The sequence below is a fragment of the Fukomys damarensis genome, unplaced genomic scaffold, assembly GCF_012274545.1.
Source record: "Fukomys damarensis isolate Sample0158 unplaced genomic scaffold, DMR_v1.0_HiC HiC_scaffold_21, whole genome shotgun sequence".
Lineage (NCBI taxonomy): Eukaryota > Metazoa > Chordata > Mammalia > Rodentia > Bathyergidae > Fukomys > Fukomys damarensis.
This window is the reverse complement of record NW_022900933.1, coordinates 35,766,572-35,780,202: the sequence shown is the minus strand read 5'-3', so window position 1 is coordinate 35,780,202 and position 13,631 is coordinate 35,766,572.

Below are 13,631 nucleotides of genomic sequence, written 5' to 3'. Positions count from 1 at the left end.
CATTTAGGGATACAGTACAGTTACATTCATTGTTGGGATCATGTACCTTTACATGGCAAGTCTTGATTCTCATTTTTTTCCCCTTACCTCTGCCCTCCCTTCACCCCCTCCTCCCCTCCCCATCTACAAACACTTTATTTTCATCTTTTCATTCTCTCACATTTTTTTCTTTTCCCTTTTTGTTCTTCCCCTACGTATCACACCTTCCCTACACCTTTAGCTCCTTTCCTCCCATTTCTAAATGTCAGTAATCTTATTAGAATCTTATGCATTGTTGCAGAATATTCACACCAGGGAAACTATTTGAAGACTTTAAATGTCCCAGACATTGTCCTATGTAATTTGCCTCGATTAGTATGGTCAATTCTTATAATAACACTCAAGTGTACTTTTTATAAAAGGCTGAGACATGTCAAAAATTAAATATACTGCCAAACTCAAAGATTTAGTAGATGGGAAAGTAGAGATTTAAACCCAGGCAGCCTGAATTTGCATACACAGTCCTCAGACAGTACTGCTCCAAAGGAACCAAAGAACAGACTTTTGAAGCAGAAAATTTAACTAGCAAATAGAAAGAGATCTAAAAAATATTTTTGGCAGCACATATACTAAAAAAGACTTTCAGGAATCTAAAGCATAAGTCATCAAATTATAGTCTGAGGGTAAATTTGATCCCCAAGTTCTTCTTGTGAATGAAGTTTTATTGGAACACAATCATGCTCAATTATTTACATATTATTGATGGCAGTGTTTTTGTAGTTCAAAAGGCAGCATTGACTAGTTACAGGAGGGACTGTCTGGTCCACAAAGCTAAAAATATATTTTGCTTAGCCTTTACAGAAAAAGATTTCTGATTTAGATCATAATTTAGAGAAACAAGAAAAAGAGGTTCAAGTTAATTGAGGAAAGGCCTAGATATGAAAGAGAGCAAGACTCACTGAAGAGTTAGAATTTCAGAAGACCCAATCAGAATGAAGCAAGAGAATGATTAATTAAACACACAAAGAATTCAGAGCTAGAAATATCTGAGAATGTTCCTCAAAAGGGGTCAAATTACTCTAAATTAGTATTATCTAAAGAAATTCATTTCTTAACGGTATTTTAGATGTCTGAGGAAAATTTCCCATAAATGGTGGAGACTGTGGAAGGTTGATTTCAAAAATTTTCATATCAAAAAGAAACGAAACAGAATCTAATGTGCTTTGAGAAGAAAATGGCTTGACAAGATTTTTATACCCAGCCAAAGGATCATGTGTAAAGAAAGATATTCAGCTATGCAAAAATATATAGTACCATTATACTTACCCTGAAAAATGTTATCCATACATATGCTTGTGATGGCTGAGAAATCAAAATAAATAATTCAAGGCAAAGAAATTATTATACAAGTTAAAAATAATGCATCATCACAAGAAAATAAAAGAACTATAACAGAAAAGAATCTAAGGGATAAATGCAATAAAATCAAGTTTCAGCTAATTATAGACAGGCATATTAACACTAACAAGTAAGCACAAGAACAGGTATTTAGAAAGACACATGAAATTATAAGCTATTATTAAATCCAAACTAAGAAACAAATAAATATGCAGAATTGGATATGAGAAAATTGGAGATAATACCCAATTAGTTTTAAAATTTAGAAAAATATGCATGGGTAGAAAAATAAATTTAAAAATTAGAAAAATGACTATATATAAAGACATTTAAAATGTAACCAGGTCTATGATTTCCTGGAAAATTAAAAATAACAAAAATTAATCCAAGAAAAAATAGCAAACTTTAGTAAACCTACAGCCATGGAAAAACACTAGAAATAGAATTGTCCAAAGGAATCTTGTTGTGACTTGTGTTTACATGTCCTCCCAAAGCCTCATGCAATCATGGGTGGGACTTTCTCAGAGGTGACTAGATCGAGAATGTGTGATTCTGGGATTGATTCATAGTGCAATGCAAGGCTCAAGGGCACTAGGTTTAAAGGTGTGAGAGCTATTTCCCCTAAGTAGCCTGGATAAGATATAAGAGACAGAAAGAGCTGTGGTTGTCCCTTGCTTGTTTTGCTACTTTCTGCCTGCCATGAACTGTTTCTCCTCTGTGATTCCTGTCTGCCATGCCAGCCTGCCTTGGAGCCAGCCAAATAAGGACTGAAAACTCTACAAACTGTGAGCTAAATAAATCTTTCCTTCCTTAACTTGTAGATGTTGGGTATTTTGTCTCAGGAACAAGAGAAAAGTATAAGGCAAATCCCCAGCCAAGTAATTTTGCTTCTGTACAGTTTCATGAATTAGATTATTATACATGATTTGATTCCAAGTATACAAAAATAATGAAAAAGTCTTCCATTCATATTGTAAAGACACTTTTACACCCATATTAAAACCCACAATAGACAGTATCAAAAAAAGAAAAAACTGTAATTAAGTTACTCACAAGAAGATAGAAGAATCCTAAGTCAAATGCCAAATGAATTCAAATATACAGTAAAAGAATCTAAGTATTTGACTGGGGTTATAAGGAAAGTTGCTATTAACAATGTATTGATTTTGATGCATTGAATCACATTAAAATGACAAGGTTAGAGAAAAATATGTGCATGGCATCATATTTACAGAAACTAAGCAAATTTCACAAATCCTGTATCATCCAGGAAAACTGTGTATTTCGAGCCACTTGAAGAGTAGCAGAATATTTCCTTAAAATTCTAAAGATTACATTTCTTAAAAAAGAGTCAGCATTGCATGCATGTAACACTGGGATTCCAGATCCATTCTCATTCAAGTCAGGACAAGGGCAAAGGCCTCAGTGAAGACTGTGTATCTCGGCATTGTTTTTAGCATTCCAGAAGATCTTGTGAGATGGGAAAAGCAAGTACAGTTGTAAGGAAGAAAACAGTGCTCACTAATCATTCATAATGTCTGATTTTATAAATCACTAGGCAATAGATCTGGAGTATCCTACATAGTCAACTCAAACAAAATATGCATAGTTTTAAACTATTTCAATAAACCAGCCAGGTATCAGATTAGCAATTTAGACTAATTCGGGTTACCTGAGTCACATTGAGAGGAAATACAAAGAAATGCAACATCAGGAAGAATTGGAAAATATTTCTATTTTTACTAGTGTGCCTTAACTTTTATAATATATTGAGCAGAAAAAAGCTTCTTTTCCCTTTAGGCGTGTCTCATCCTAAATCTTCATTCACTTATTCTACGTGGCTGCTGCCTCCATTCCCTTGCTGAAATTCCTCCACATTGTTCCACAGTTTACTGCGAAATTCCAAGCCACACTGGCCCTAGATATAAAACACAGTCCTCCCATTCCTTCCAAACTAATGCCGGCATCTATATTGAACAAAATTCTAAACCAAATTTGCCTTTTGTTTTTTTCAGACAGTGGAAAGGGATAGATTATTTTAAATTTAATTTGGAAAATTTAATTCAAACTCTGAATTTTTTGAAGGAATAAAAGGAAGGCACTATATTTTATATGTTTATTGTCATACCATGCAAAGTGAGGCAATCTGAAAATAGTATCTTTCATTGAACACTTTAGATTAGCTAATCTGAAGCAGACATATGTGTGTGTGTGTGTGTGTGTGTGTGTGTGTGTGTGTGATCTTAACATGTAAAAAAAGAAGGGAGAAGGGGATGTCCACACCCAGGTTTGGAAATTTAATGATGAGACTCTGACCCAAAAACGAAAATAGGGCTGGGCATGTAGCTCAGTGTGAAGGCCCTAGGTTCAGTCCCCAATACCAAAAAGAAGATAATTCAATTTAAAAGAGTAGCGATCTCATACCTGAAGTTGGAAAAATTACGGATTTTAAAAAGCGAAGCCCAATCTTACTTAAATCAAAGTTTAAATGAAAAAACAGTATGTAACAAAAAGAAAGGCTTGTAGGAAACACGGACAGATGCCAAAACAAATCCTGGGAGAGTAAAAAGATTCTCTAAACATGAAATTCACAGCAAACCAGCTCAGGTCTGGATGGCTGAGTCATGACAAATCCTCTCCAAGGGGATGACACCAGGAGGCAGGAACGGGGAGCAGGTCTGGGGTAAGACCTGCTGTTACCTAGGGAGCCCTGTCTGAGGGACCCTTCAACTTCCTGCCACGTGCGAACAGACAGAGGAGGCAGAGTGGGCAAAAATGGACCTGTGGACAGCAAACCACCCAGGGCCTTGACCTCCCTCTTCCCAATCTCCAGAGCTATAAGCAATAAATGTCTGTTATTTATAAGACACAAAGCCTATGATATTTTGTAACATCGGCCCAAACTGATTAAAGCAAGATTGCTTTACTAGTGTTTTCAACTACACTGAACCTGATGAAACTTTAAAAATTTCTCTACTATGTCATCATAAATAAAATTAAAATAAAACACCCAAGAATATTTGCTACAAATTTATCTAAAACAATGTGGACAACTCTTAGACATAAAGGCTGTGAACAAACTAAATGTGCACACACAGACCAAATATCTCAAAAGAAAAGAAGGGTAAATAAGGATTTTTAAAAAGTATACAAGTGGCAAAGTAAGTAAATGACACTCATTGCTATCAGTAATTTAAAGTTAAAGAACTAATACAACAAGGAGTTAGTGTTTTTTTTCTGCATTGCTTTTGGGGGTGCACTGGCCTGCACCCCTCTAGGGAAAAGTCCCTTCAGGGCACAGCCACAGCACATCCCAGCAAAGAGCAGAAGAAGCACCTGACCAAAGAAAAATAATTAAACTTCCAGAGGTAATATGTCCAAGAAGCTTAAAATATTTATCTATTTTTCCCACAATTTCACTTCTGCAAAGTGGAAAGAATCAAATGGGCAGACAAAGACGTACTGACAAGAATGCTGACTGCAGAAAGTGCAAACAAATGGAAGGAGTGAGAACGTCCAATAACGGGGAGAAGCTTATGTCCACATAATGACATGAAGTGGTTTGCAAAGAAGATTTTGTCGGCAAAATGTTTAATAGCATAAGAAAAATGTTAATAATGTGCTGGTTACTGAAAAACAGAAAAGATGATGGGAGTGTGCGTGTGTGTGTGTGTGTGTGTGTGTATGTGCCCACGCACATGAGTGTATGCAGATTCGCTCACAGCAAGCACCAATTTTTCTAGAAGCCACAGGGTCTTTCCTCCACATCCGCACAGGGCTGGCTCAGGGAGTCCCTGCAGATGATACCCACAGCTGCAAACGTCCCATTTCTTACAGGAAATGGCACAGTATTTGCCTATGACCCGGCACATCCTCCCCTGCTCTGTAGTGCACACTCATTTGTCTCATTCTCCCAGTGCGGCACTCCACACCCAGGACTCCTGGGGTCCGGCTGGGCGGTCCGGGCCTGGCTCTGAGCCTGGTGCGTGACGGGCATCCCTATAAGTGCTTCTGAAAGGATTTCACAAAGATAATGGGAAACAGAGGTTGAGTTTTGCAAATAGTGAAGTGATCCAGAGGTAGAGGGGACAGGGGAGAGTAGGGGAAGTAGGGAGGGAGGCCGTCAAGCATCTCCCAGCCTCGCCCTGCCCTAGCAAAAGGTAAGAGGCCCCTGGGTGGCACCCAGCTGTTTGTGCCCAGCATCCTCTGCCCAGAGCTACCATCGTCTTGGAGGTGCCAGTGTGGTCAGACATCCAGGCAGGTCCACTTGTTCCAGCAACATGGTGGGGGGGTGGGCAAGTCACCTGGGGAGCTGGGAGGGTTTCGCATCACAGATCAGATGCTCGATCTTGGAAAGTCATTCAAGGAAAATCCCTCCCCTTCCTCTCCCCTGGAAACGTAGGGTTAGCTGTAATTGGAGGCAAGGTGGGAGGAGAAAGGGACATCCGCTGTGGGAGAGTGAGTGGTTTAATCCCATTTAGGGACACTTCGAGCAATGACTTATGGATAAGAGGCAATTTAAAATTCTTTGGTCAGTCCTTAGCGAAAGGCTTTTTACAGAGGAAAGAATGAATACTTCGAGGCAGATGATCTGGCCTTTCATAAGCTTTTATTCGTGATTTGTTGGACATGGATAATATAAATTTTGCCACCAATAAATTAACAATTTCAACTGGAAGTTGGTTTCCCTGCTCCCCACACAGCATTTCAGACATAAGTGTAATAACCTAGGATCGACGATAGCCTGTCAGTCAGTTCAGTACCTGAGGTAGGTGACCACAGTGCAATATTTCTGTGTATTGAATACCAAAAGGGTCCAACCCCAGGAATAAGGAAGCAAGTTACATCCAACGTCAAGGTTGTTTATCCACAGAAAGAGGCACGCCACAGATTTCACTTAAATGTGCTAATGTCCTTTAGCTAAAATGAAATAAATCCGCATTTTGATCTCCATTGCTAAGTAAAAGTAACTGCATTGAATCTGCCAGATGTTGAAGCCACTGAGTCCTATAAAATGGAAAGTAGCTTCGGGAGGAAAGCATCACAGTGGTCCCCCACACCTTGCTTATTGAGTGAAGCATGAGGTTAGCCTATCCGAGGTATAATGTGAACTTGGACACACACATACATGCACACACATGCATGTGCATACACACATGCACACACGCACACAGGCAAGGAACGAAGTGGCTGAATTTACCAGATAAGGAAGAAACTTAGCTGCAGAATTATTTCCAACTTATAGTTCTCAAACACAGCGTGAAAAGTCTGAAAAATGAAATTTTAGTCATTAGAACCTGACAGCTTCCAGTCACAATATGCTGACAAATGGAACAGGAATTAAGAGTTTCTACCAGCTGAATGAACATTCATAATTTTTTTTTTTTAGGCAAATCATTTATTTCAGCTCTGTGTACTGGCACTGAGCACCGGACTATAAATGGTGTGACACAGAGTTCAAGTTCTTTCTTAAGTAAATTCCACTTAGGGACCCTAATTTTTTGTAAAGATGAGGGGAGGACCTTCCTGCAAGGCACAGAAAGGAGCCCTGCTCAGATCAGACAGAGGGGCTGAGACCACAGGGTCTTCTCTAAAGTCAGGTAGAGTTGAAACTGGTTCATCTATTCTGGATCACATGCTCCTCCCAGACTCATTATCCACAAATACTTATCACCAAGCTACAGAGATATAAAGAAGTCTCTCATCTAACTCTGAGGACTGGAGGGGTAAACATGTAAATAAATAAACCCCCAGAGCTGCCCCAGCAAGTCAGGCATTGTGGAGCACTGAGGAGCAGCAACCTCATCCTGGATACTAAGGTCTCGGGATGTGCAAAGGCCCTGGGGTTAGCATGCCTGGGTTCAAATTCCAATAGTATTTTTCAATAAGTCATGCACAAGGAGCTCAACCTCGCTGTGTCTTTCTTCCTTTCCCAACTGGAGCTAATCATCACGCTTCTCTCATAGGGCTATGGTAAGTAAGGATAGAATTAGCCAATGGATGAACAGGAAGTACTGTTATGAGTTTCATCAGGTGACCATTCACACTTGCTGGGTGCTGGGGGGACATGAGCAAGAGCCCCAGAGAAGCCTTTCGGGGGACCTGGGTGATGCATGTGTGCCCAGGGCAAAGATCATGCAAAGTGTTCTTGAGCCCTACAATGTATGGATTTGCCCTGCTAGTGTTGGACTGCTGAGGGCCCCTCATGCCTTTGACCCCACTCAGCCTCCTAGGACTGGGATTGCAGCCCACGCCACCACCCCATGATGTTTGGGGACACAGGACTCACCTGGCTTCCCGGGGTCACAATGACACAGGAGTCACATCCTGGACAGATGAGACCGAGGCTCAGCCAGACCTGGTCAGAGGGTTCTGACATTGAGCTGAGCCTGGGCTTGGGTTTGGACCTTGAGTAATGTTCAGAAAGGATGAATGTGTTCTCGGTGCAGAAAGGATACACGTTTGAGGGGACCTGGGATAGAACATGGGCTGAAGCAGACACTCCACGTCCGTGTGTTCAAGTCCTGACTCCTCTGGTGTTTCAGCCCCTGTCTCCAGTGAGAGACAGGGTCCTCAGAAAGGGAAATGAGTTAAAAGGAAGTCACAGGGTGACTCTAATCCCACAACAGCATCCTCGCAAAGAGGGGAGCTCGGGGCGCAGACATTCACAGGAAGCCGAGTGGAAACACAGAGAGAATCAGCCATCTCCATGCCACAGTGAGAGGCACTGAGGTTTCCGTCAGGTATCACACTCAGATCACAGACTTCCGGCCTCAGCACAGAAGGCAACACAGAGCATCCCTCACTTATGAAGGTTGGATTAATAGTGAAAGTGATGGCATTCAGTAGAACCCGTACCTGGCTTCTTGACTTCTGGTCTTTGTTGGTCTAGGCTGTCCCATCCAACAATCCCCAGTGATCCTGGACAGTAGCAGCGAGTGCAGCTCCCAAGCAGCCCTATGACCCCCAGGGAGAACAATGGACACTACAGTTTACTGCTATCCTGCATTAGGATGTTCAAGTACTAAGTGCATGTTCAGCTTAATGATATTTGAACTCAGAGAGCTTCTGCAATTTCAGTCGTGTAAGCCCTGCAAGTGGGTGGGTATCACATAGCATAACAATCCTGGGTGGACAGAGGAGAGCAGAGAGAAGTGCTCCCAACCTGGCTCACACTGCCACCTGAGTCACCGACTCATGCAGTGACCAGGTTGCTCCTCCAGGGGTCAGCTTCCTGCCCAGAAGTGGACAAGACCACCAGGGCAGTTTCCCAACAACAGCTGTCTGTGAAATAAATGGGAGGCATTTCCTGCCTCTGCATCCTGGCCTTTCCCCTGCAGTGGGGCTTCACAGAGGGAGAGCAACAGAGGAGCAGGAGAAAGAGAAGTGGTTCTGCTGGTCCAGGATTGTCCCACTGAGTTCTGAGGCTGTGGGCGGAGGAGGAGGAGTGAAAGATCAGACCAGGCTCACAGATGGGGGGGCTGAAGTGGCCATGGACCCAAGGTGGTGCTTTACCATCTGAAAATTTTCATAAACGTGTTTCCAGCTTTAAAAAAAAAAGAGAAAAAAGAAGAAGAGCTGTTGAAAAGAAAAGTTTAAACCAAGGCTGAGCTTGGGATGTCCACCTGTGCAAAGACCTGGGTTCAATTTCCAGTGTTTGTACTACTGGGCACTTATGTGGGGTTCCCTAAGGTGGGGACAATGTGGTCCCAGGGATCTCTGCACACACCCCACCTCAAGAGAGACAGTGGGGGGGCTGTCCTGCAGTAGCAGCAACATTTGGGGCCTGAATTAAACTTTGGGGTGTTCGGCTTCACCCAGGAGCCCCTCAAAGTCTGGAACTCACAAGTGCAGACCAGAGAACAGGAAGTGGGGTTCAGGGAGATTGAGTGGCTCAGTCCAAGGGCCCAGGGACAGGAAATCAGGCTGACTGAGTCCCTTCACTTGCATTTTGCTTTCAGCCTCCACCTGGAAGTCCTGAGTGGAGGGTAAGTCATTTATAGGGTGATTCATTTTCTTGCAAGGGATGTAGGCCTATTCCCAAAGGCCTCCAGTAATTCAAAACTAGCACAATTCAAGATTAATTCTCTGGAGGAGGAAATGTAAAGTAGGGTTGGCATTCGTATGAAATCTGTGCGTAAACTGTGGCTATTAATACATTATAGATCACAATTTCAGATTTGTGCTATTCAGATTCACCATAAACATACGACCTCGCCCCCTGGATGTAAACATGCTGGGCTGGAGGGGGCCAATTATGCCTGCGAAGACGAACCATGTCGTTTAGGGGAGCTGGGGCCAGCGTGCCCCAATCCCGAGAGGCATTTCCCACGGCCGAACCCAGAATCCCAGCTCTCCCTTCACTTCAGCAGGTGTGTAGCTCCCAAAGATTGCTTGCCTGTGGTGAGACAGGACAACTTCATGGCCAAAGTTTCATCTCCAGAGAGTCATGGGTTCGAGTCTTGCTTTAGCTGTGGCATATGATTTCACCCCTCTCACCTCTCAGTCCTCTTGCCTATAAAGTCTCCACCATCACCCTAATGAACCCTGCTCCACAAGAGCACGTTAAACAAAATACTGGGTAGCAAGCACGTGTCTGTCCTCCGGGAAGTTTAGCTCATCTGGTTACTAGTGTGGAAGGTCCATGATCTCCTCTCCACTCTCCACGCCATGCAGGGGTGTTGATTGTGTTATTATCCCCACTTGATAGGTGGAGAACTGGAGTATCAGGTGCAATAAAGAGGCCTGTTCAGTTTTTTCCAAGTAGAAGATGACAAGGAGTGTGCAACCCAAGTCTGCCCAGCAATACATCCTAGGTGCACATTTTCCACCTGCCTCCCTCCTAGACGGAGGACCCAGCAGGGACCCAGCCAACCCTTAACTTTAGAGCCATGGGGCAGAACTGAGCCTCTCCAACCACGGTACCTTCCCACCACGTGCTTACCTGTGTGTCTGTTTAACACAAATGTGCCCAGTGGATGCCGCCGGCATTTCAATAACTCCGGGACATTATGCGCTGTAAAAACAGAACATCACTGCTTACCAGGGGCTTATAAAAAATAATTGCGATCCAGCCTGGCCTCTGTCACTAGTCATTTAGCGCATTGCTCCTCTTTTTGTTAGTGCAGTTTACACGAGTCAAACGAATTATATGTAAATGAGAAGGCATGTTCGGCTGCAAGTCGAGAAGTGACATGCTTAGGTGTGAATAGATGGCTTCCAATGTTTCAGGTCCCCCATGGAGGCAGGTGAGACACTCATCACAGGAGAGGGGATCGTGGGCCTGGGGAGGCAGGAGGCCCTGCTCCGGGCAGAGGGACCAAGGGTTCGGGTCTCTGCCACACCACACAGCGTTTCCTCTGCTGTCACTGCTGCAGGGCTCACACCCTGAGATGAGCCCTGATCCCACCTGCCCCGCTGCCACCAGCCTGCACCAAGGCCTCTGCTTGGTAGGCAGAGCCCTCCTCATGGAGCCTTGGCTCCCCAGCCTCCTGCTCTGCACCTGCAAGGCTGCTGCACAGTGCCCAGCCTGTGCTCCCTGGCTCAGGCCAATCCCAGGGCCCAGAGAGCCCCTGAGCCTCCATAGTGCAAATCCTGTGCACCCTTCTGGGCCGCCTTCCTCCCAGCCAGAAACTTGTGCACTCTGCCAGAGCACCCAGCATCCTCACCTCCCACTCTGAGTTTCCTGCTCTCCACCAACCTGCAAGTTTCTCCAGGGTGTCGTTCATTCATTTCCTCATCTGTGTGTTTACCCTTTGACCAGCAATCCTTCAAATCCTTCCACTGCGAGGCCTTGTGGAAACTCCTGACCCTGCTTCACCTTCACCTTTCCACCCTCCCTTTGCACAGTAGACCCCGCCGGTTAGGAGGGGTGGGCAGAAAGTCTCCGTGCCCTGGAGCCCACTCCTCAGAGCTGTGCTGGGTCCTCACGCCCCGTCTATTTTAGGAAGGAGTTTGTGCTGCCCAGGAAACTAAGGGTCAAGAAAGCAGGTGCCAGCTCGCCCAGTGGCTCACGCCTGTAATCCCTGTACTCGGAGAGATGGAAGTTAGAGAACAGCTTAGCACAGCCTAGGATTCAGCTCAGTGTGAAGGTTCTGGGTTCAATCCCCAGTAGAGAAGGAAAGGAAGTGAGGGAGGGAGGGAGGAAAGACTCTGACCAAAAAATCAGAGACCAGGCTTCCTCTTCAGGATGTGGCCCATTTATCTGCGGGAATCCAGGCCGTGGCCAGTTCAGTGAGCCTGATGTGGAGTCTTCCGGAATCCGGATTCTGATCCCAAAGCTTCCGGGCAGTCCCAGAACACACTTGGGATCCCAGTTCGGGAAAATATCAAACCACTTAGTTCTGCAGAAAGGCGAAGGAAGGAGACTCTCCCCAGATTCTAGTGCTCATTGCCCGATGATCAAACTCCTCGAAGACCAAATATGCTGTATTACCGCTGCCGCTCTCCAGTCACAGAGCACGGATTGCCTACAGTGCTGACGTGTGAGGCCCTTGAAGGAATAAAGGATCCAGATTCCGGGCCACCCCTCCGAGAAAAATATTCACAGTGTGGCCCAAGAGAGTGAAGGTAACCATCAAAGCGCTAGGTGCCTGAATGGCTGCCATCGTGGACCCTGACTGGGTGCCCAGCACTGCTCAAGGATTCTGAGCCCGGAGACCCCACACACCCCGGAGCATGGACTCTCGCTGTTCCTCCTGGACAAACGAAGAAGCTGGGCACAGACAGGCTTAGAAACCTGCTCCGCGATCATTAATAACAAGGGGCAGCAGAACCGCTCATCCGCTCATTAAAGAGCTTCTTAGGAACTCGGTGGGCTCGCAGTGGAGGAGAACGCACAGGGGCCCCGAGACGGCTCCAGTGAGTGACCAAGGCCAAAGTCAGGGGATGGAAAGTAAACTGGCTCTGTGGGTGGGGCAGGGGGAGGACACTTACTGATCCTCCAGCCAATCCAATGCAGTGTTGCTCCCATCCCACCTTCAAGCCTCTGCCCTCCATCCCCACTGCCCTTCTCCAGCTCCCCTCCACCGTCGAGTCTTCCCTGACCCCCAGACCTTCCGTCTCAGTGCTCACAGAACACCCTGCGTAGCACCTGCACTATGGGCTGCCGCACAGAAGTGATTATTCAGTCGCTGTCCTCCTCCGAGAAGGGGAGAGACCACATCCGCTCCTGTTCATCACCACAGCTCTGTGGTCGGAGGCCAGAGTGTCCCTTGGCTGAAGGAGCCCAGATGCGTGGAGGACCCCAGTCTGGTCTGTGTTTGCAGAAATCGCTCGGGCAGAGTGAAGGGTGTGGGGCAGTGTGCACAGGGCCAGGAGGGGCTGCCGGGGTGGCCTTTTCTTGGGATTGATGGTGCCTGCTCAGCTAAGCCATGCATCACTCATGCAAGTATTTCTTATATTTGTCGGAGGCTGGGACCCCAGCTCTCAGCCCCTCGCTGGTGGCAAAGATGATCTGCAAAAGCAGCAACTTATCAGAAGCTGTGAATTCCAGCAGCTTGGGGAGAAGGAAGGATTAAGACAGTGGGTGGTTAAGGGGCGTGGGAGACGTGACCAGAAATAAACACATTCCCTCTGTGCATGGCTGATGCCACTGTTGGACACAATGACATCAATGACCCAAGCCCCGCAAGTCACCAAGAGAAGATAGCAGAGTCGCGCTAACTCACAGCCAGGAAGCAGTTCAAATTCAGGTAAGTTTGAAATGATGGTCACGTTCCCAACAGAAGGCCCTGGGTCCATAGGGAGCTTGGTTCCTTCGTGTGCTGGAGCAGGAATCAAGAGCTCAGTATTCACTAACATTAACTCCAGCACAACAGGTGCACAGTTTGTTATCACTGTACCACTACGTGTGCTTTGCAAAGATTATTTCCATCCTGTAGAGCAACCTGTAAAGTAGACATTGCTTGGCTGGTGAGAAATCTGATTCTCAGAAGAGATGTAGAAATGTGGAGAAAAGGAGGAGTCAGGACTTGGTCCAGGAGAACCTTAGTTCATGGCCTCAAGGACGGGTGGGGACCCTAACTCCCAGAGTCCGCTCCAATCATAGCAGACAGCTTGAGCACGAGCTGGACTTAAAGGCTTGCTTCTTATAGACCACACCATAGAGGTGGTGGCTGTCACTGCCAATACTGGATTACAAAAAGACTGTGGCTTCCATCTCAAGCCTCTCTCTCTCTTTCTCTCTCTCTCTCTCTCTCTCTCTCTCTCTCTCTCTCTGTGTGTGTGTGTGTGTGTGTGTGTGTGTGTGTGTG